The following is a 7,101-nucleotide window of genomic DNA, read 5'->3' as shown; positions in this document are numbered from 1 at the left end:
GATGATTTTGAGTCATACTGATCACACCCCACCTCAAGCACTGCTTATCTCCCTTTTTTTTTTAGCCCCAAGGCCTCTCCAAACCTTGGTACTCCCCTTAGCTCACATGCAGGGGCAGCCCAGAGGTTCAGAGGAGGCAACCTTTAAGCAATGGGAGTTGGAAGCCAGTGATAAATGTCCCAGCCTCCTGTTGTTCAGACGAACAATTATGGAATTCATTTTACATGCTTCTTACAAGTTTTGACAAGGTCAAGACCTTGTTGCCAAATTCAGTGACCTAGGTAAAAGATATATATTAGCTTTTGCTCCTTCTTTATCTCCTTCCTCTCATTCCCTCACTCCTGTTTCCAAGAATCATCTCATCCCCCCAAAAATCTCTCCCACCAGCCCTAGTCTCAAACTCTAAGAAAATCAAGCTCAGCTTTATAAAGCACTTAGCACAGTTTTTGGCACATAATAAGCTCAATAATAAGCTCATAATAAACCCAATGAAAGTTAGCGACTACAACGACTACTACTAGTAATAAAAACGATTTTTTCTTTTGTGCTGCAGGGTGAGCTAGAGATCTGTATAATTTAGAGTATAGGAAATTTTCTGTTTCTTTTTTGAAATAGACTTGAGATAAAGCATATATTTTTTCATCCAAAGAGCTCATACACCTACTAGAGTCTTCATTTCACCAAGATAGATATCTATTGTTTTCTACTTCCCACCTCACAGAAATGTTCTAGGAATCCTAAGTGAGTGCTTTTACTTAGTTCTTTCATCCCCCAGGCAAAGGAAGGGAAACCACACAAATACAGGGGAGCAGTTTGTATTGAACACCTGTTAATCTTTTTTCATATTTCACCACTGCTTCCATAGCATGGAAGAAACTTGTTTCATGACTGCTACTGGCACATGTTATTATTTGTTGAACATCCACTTGTCCTTGCATTTAGAGATGTAGGCCATCACTGACTTTGTCTAATCACTAGGCAGAGATTCTTGTGGGTTTTCTGCTGCTGAGACCAACTTCTCAGCTCATCCTAAACATATAAATTTCATCCTCAGGGACAAGAGATTTCAAGAGGAGTTTAGGCATGCTTCCCAACCACTTCTCCAGATAAAGAAGATTCTGGAAATTAATGAGGCTAAAAGAGATGCATTATTATTGTGGAAAGATGATTTCTAACACCCTTTCCTCTTCAAATTTTCAGTCTCCTGAACTTTTTCCTAGCCGAAGATAAGTCCTGATGGGTACTTGATGAGATTAAAAATGGACCATCTCAAATTTGTTTTCCAAACCATTCCTTTAAAAAAAATACTCCTTTTCTTCCAAATAGTAAGGAAAATATATCTGTCTCCTATGTCAGCTTTTATTATTAAAAGACTGTTTGTAAAAATCCCAATTGGTCAAAACCACTAATTTACTCGCAGTTGAGTAAATTACCACCATTGTCTTTCTTCCTGAACCTAAGCTCCTTGAATAAAAATATTTTCTTAGTAACTAGTTCCTGACACGTCAAGAAGCTTCATGAATCTTTGGCCTCATTTCCATATTATATTTACTTCAATTCCACAAATCCCATTGTACAGCTTCTCATTGTGACAAAAGTGCAAGAATTAAAGGAAGATCCCATAATCTGGTCACTTATGCCTAGTGTAGAGATCATTTAATTTGGGAAAGCCATATCTTCTGTTTCATGTAAATGATGGAAATGCATATGAAAAAGAAAGTTATCAAAATTATAAGGAGCTAGTAATAACTATTGTTGGTGTAATGCTTTCAACATCACAAATAATTTTCAAAATAATGATAGATGATATTTAGTAACAGCTCCATTCCAGGCATAGTGCTAAGCATTTTGTATACATTCTTCTGTTTGTAATTCACAATGAATCTATGAACTAAGTGCTATGTCAAGGTTAAATACTGAGTCTCCAGAGTTAACATAGCCTGTAAAAGATGGATCTGGGATTCCAACCCAGGTTTGCCTGACTCCACAATCTATTTATTATCTATGACAGAATCTATCTTACTTACTATCCATTATCTCATTTCATTCTTACCCCCCAGAGGCTATTCATTTCCCTGTTTTAGGGTTGGGGAACTGAGACTCAGGAAAGGGCCCCATCCTGGAAGGGGTAGAATTAGTGGTTATTTTGTCTTATTTTTCTCCCCTGCCCCATTACCTCCCCACCCTCTTCAGTTTATATACTGCCTAAAACCTTGAGGGCTCACGTGCTACACATTTGAACTGCACATGCTTTTTCTACCTAAATAAAATTCTGCTGGGATTGTCTTAGAACAGGTTCCCTAGAAAGCAGAGCCTGGGGCACAAGCTATGTGCTAATACTTTATTGGGGAGAACAATTTTCAGGAAGCCTAAGTGAGACGAGAAAGAAATTAAGTGGGAAAGGAGGGAGGGCAAAGACAAGGGGATCCATTGCCCAGTGGGTCGCAGTTCTGTGAAAGTCAGGCTGATTGCTCAGACTGTGGTGTGTCTTCCAAATTTCTGTATGGACTTTAATTTTTTTTAAATAGTCACTTTGGGGGAAAGAAATGGAAAGAATATTCCATGGATTCTCATTTCCCCTTGTCCAGTGTTCTCTCCATCGTATGTCAGCTGCCCTGCACCTCTGGGTTATTCTCAGCCCTTCTGGGGGTTACCAGGAAGGCAGAATCCCATGACAACGGAATTATCCAGGCAGCAAGCGTGGATATGTGAGGTCATCCACGGACAATCTCTGCTTGATCACATGCACTGTAGAGGTCTATGGTCACCAGGGGACCAGCCAGGGCACTTATGTAGGCACTGCAGTAGTCCTCATCAGCAGCAGGGAAGCCTATAGGATATATGTTAGGATGCTCGAGGCATGAATGCTTACACAAGATGTTACCACAATTCCAAAAAGCTCTGCAATGTACGACAGGAAAAGATGCAAACAGACTGAAGAAAGGAATTCTAGAAGAACTGTTTTTTTTTTCTTACATGATTTATCTTATATGCCTAGGAATAAGTGATAGCTTTCCTGAATATCTAAAAGCAGAGGTTGAGGCTTACCCCCCAAAAGTCCTGGCTGGGTTTGATCAGATAAGAAGTGCCTGTGTACATTTAAAAATCCAGTTGTTTTGAACTTTTATATAATAACAGTTCACGCTGAACAGGTGCTCAGCATCGTTGTCAAATAGTATCATACCTGTGTTCCCAGATGTCCAGTGTGAGCCAGGCTTCTCCCCTGCTGGTAGACCTCACTGTATCTCACTGCATATGCCCATGAACTCATGAAGCCAGAGTCCCTGCCAGAAGGATGGTGGCTGAATTTAACAGCTGTCCCTTCAAGAAAATTAATCCCCCCCCCCCCATAGCCTATTAGAATGTGATTGTTGTCAGGCAATTTTCCTAGCAGGTCATCAAGAGCATCAAGCAGAAGATCATGGCTGAGAGAATCCAGGGAGATGTTTAAACCCCATGGTCTAAAGCGCAAGTTCCAGCTTCGCACCGTCCCCACGCTAGGCAAGAGCTAAGCCTGAGCAAGCCTGGAGGGCCTTTGCGCACAAGGTGGGAGGAGCTGCTGACACTTATTTATGTGATGGCGCCGCGTACTTCACGGGAATGAATTCATGGTGAGGAATAGAGAACGGGTTGGAAATTTGGCCCCGTGACAAAGCATCATTCAGCAGAACGAGGAGAGATTTGTGTCGGCCCTATCCTCCTGGACTCCAGATGAGTCCTACCCGAGCAGGCTGTGAACACTGGAACAGCTATCTGACTCTACTGCTCACTGGGTGCCCTCAACACTGGCCCTGGTCCCAGGGCCGGGCAGTGGTGCGAGTCGCGTCCCAACAGTGGCACTCATTGTGTGACGAGCAGACAACAGCAGCATCCACTGTGTGATGAGCGAGGACAGGCGTTCTGGCAGCAACAGCAGGAGCACGGTCAGCGTGGTTATCTGCCGTGTTCCCAACATCAGACATTGGCACGACTGACACAGACGTTAGTTGTCCTTGGCCTCCAGGATGGGCAGCCTTCGCCCAGGCATCCGCAGCCTTAGTGGCGCCAGCAGCTACAGGGAAGCCTGTGGCAGGCACAGACAGCTTCCCCTCGCTAAGGGAAAGCAGGGTTCGCAGGGAGGCAGCCTTGGCACAGGCCTGTGGGTCTGCTTTGCTGTGTTCCCGAAGGACAGGTGAACTGGATACGGGGGGCCTGTCCCTAACATACACTTTAATGGTGATGATGCTGCAGTGCAGGGGCCGTTTCAGGACTACTCAGTTTCCTAGGGACACCTGCTCTGCACCCTCGAGAAGGCAGGAGATGGACTAGCTCAGGGGTCCACAAACTCCATAAAGGGCCAGAGAGTATTTCAGACCATCTCTGTTACAGCCACTCAACTTTGCCATTATAGCACAAAAAGCGGTCATAGAAAATATATAAAGGATGAGTGTCCTTGTGTTCTAATAAAACTTTATTTACAAAACAGGTCATCGGCCAGTTTTAGCTCACGGGCTGTAGTTGCTGACCACTAGACTAGTTAAAGCATCAGTCCCATTAGACCAAGTAGAATCTTCTTTTCTAAAATCTCTTATTCATAACAGACCAGAAAACATACCCCCCCTTCTGCTTCTAGTACTGTGCCATTTCTTTCTCTGCCATTAACATTTTATTTTGACTTTATAACTCTTTAACTGCATGAAACATTTACATAAAACAGTAAAGTATAGTGATGTATTCATTATTTTTTATTACCTGGAGGATGAGGGAAAATGAAATGTACTCACCAGCTGCCATAGTCAACTGATAAAATTATATGTTCTCCATTCATCGATCAGTATATAAAATAGTATAAGAAATATATATTCCATTATTTTATAAGCATAATGTGTGAAAATCATAATAGCTTATAACCCTAAATCCCAACTCACTCTGCAAGAGACATGAGGCAAGCAAATAACTGAAAAATCGTGTCCTCGGCATAATATAATCTTCAGGATTATATTCAATATGCACATTAAGTAGAGTGAAAACATGCCATGAAATTTTGCATCAAGGGAATGCTCTTGCACAAGTCAACTTGAATGTTTAAATATTTCCCCCTTCCAATGTAATAGGTAGGGTGGATATTCATCTGTAGAGGAATGTGGGATGCTTCAAGTATCATTAGAACAGGGTTCACAGATATATGGTTGTAATGTATGTTGTTTTTTTTTTTTAAGATTTTTATTTATTTATTTATTTATTTGAGAGAGAGAGAATGAGAGACAGCATGAGAGGGAGGAGGGTCAGAGGGAGAAGCAGATTCCCTGCTGAGCAGGGAGCCCGACGCGAGGCTCGATCCCGGGACTCCAGGATCATGACCTGAGCTGAAAGCAGCCGCTTAACCAACTGAGCCACCCAGGTGCCCCGTAATGTATGTTTTTATAGAGATACATACTTATTCATATACACTTATATATATCATGTATGCTCACTGTGTACATGCATAAATGTATATGCACACGTGGAGATAAACACACACATATACGTATTTTTCAAGCTCTGTTGATTTAATCTTATTTTGTTTAGGCTCTGGTAGTATTAAAGGCAGAAAGAGAAGAGTATTTAGACATGAGCATCCACCTTATATTTGCTGGACTGCTCTGTCAGTCCAAGGGGACCTGCAGCTAAGTGTGGCACATTCAAGACACTGTGGCATCAAATGAGTCAAGATTCCAACACCTCCTTCTCCTTTCCTGCTACCACACCCCAGCTCTCCTTATCGCTACCTCCTGTCACCAACATTTCCCCTGATGGAAATCCCTTTATGGTTTACTAATTTTTTCGTTATATTGAGACTTTCCTCATTATTTTTTTTATTTCAAGCTCGTGTGGGCTTCATGTCTTATTTGTCATTAGGAATGCAATAATGCAATCTCTTTTTTTACAAAAGATTTACTTATTTATTTATTTTAGAGAGAGAACATGAATGGGGGAGGGGCAGAGAGAGAGGGAGACAAGCAGACTCTCTGCTGAGTGTGGAGTCTGATGTGGGGCTCCATCCCATAACCCTGAGATCATGACCTGAGCCAAAACCAAGAGTCTGATGCTTAACTGACTGAGCCACTCAGGCGCCCCCTAATGCAATCAGTGGTTAAAGATTTATAGTTTTTCAGCACTGAAACACATTTTCTACTATTCTGCTCTCATGGCTTTGTAGATATGTAGAAGTATTCTAAGATGGCAAATGAACTCTTTTTTTTTAATTAACATATTATATATTATTTGTTTCAGAGGTACAGGTCTGTGATTCATCAGTCTTACACAATTCACAGTGCTCACCATAGCACATACCCTCTCCAGTGTCCATCACCCACGCACCCCATTCCTCCCACCCCATCCCTCCCACCCCCCTCCACTCCAGCAACCCTCAGTTTGTTTCCTGAGATTAAGAGTCTCTTATGGTTTGTCTCCCTCTCTGGTTTCGTCTTGTTTCATTTTTCTCTCCCTTCCCCTAAGATCCTCTGTTTTGTTTCTCAAATTCCTCATATCAGTGAGATCAAGATACTTGTCTTTCTCTGATTGACTTATTTCACTTAGCATAATACCCTCTAGTTCTATCCATGCCATTGCAAATGACAAGATTTCATTTTTTGATGGCTGCATAATATTCCGTTGTATATATATATTACCACATCTTCTTTATCCATTCATCTGTTGATGAACATCTAGACTCTTTCCATAGTTTGGCTATTGTAGACATTGCTGCTATAAACATTGGGGTGCAGGTGCCCCTTCGGATCACTGTATTTGTATCTTTGGGATAAATACCCAGTAATGCAATTGGTGGGTCATAGGGTAGCTCTATTTTCAACTTTTTGAGGAACCTCCATACTGTTTTCCAGAGTGGCTGCACCAGCTTGCATTCCCACCAACTGTGTAGGAGGATTCCCCTTTCTCCGCATCCTCGCCAACATCTGTTGTTTCCTGACTTGGTAATTTTAGCCATTCTGACTGGTGTGAGGTGATATCTCATTGAGGTTGTGATTTGTATTTCTCTGGTGATATCTCATTGAGGTTGTGATTTATATTTCTCTGATGCCGAGTGATGTTGAGCATTTCATGTGTCTGTTGGCCATTTGG

The sequence above is a fragment of the Leptonychotes weddellii genome, chromosome 16 (genome assembly GCF_054177405.1).
Source record: "Leptonychotes weddellii isolate Sample4059 chromosome 16, ASM5417740v2, whole genome shotgun sequence".
Lineage (NCBI taxonomy): Eukaryota > Metazoa > Chordata > Mammalia > Carnivora > Phocidae > Leptonychotes > Leptonychotes weddellii.
Note: the sequence above shows the minus strand (reverse complement) of the source record.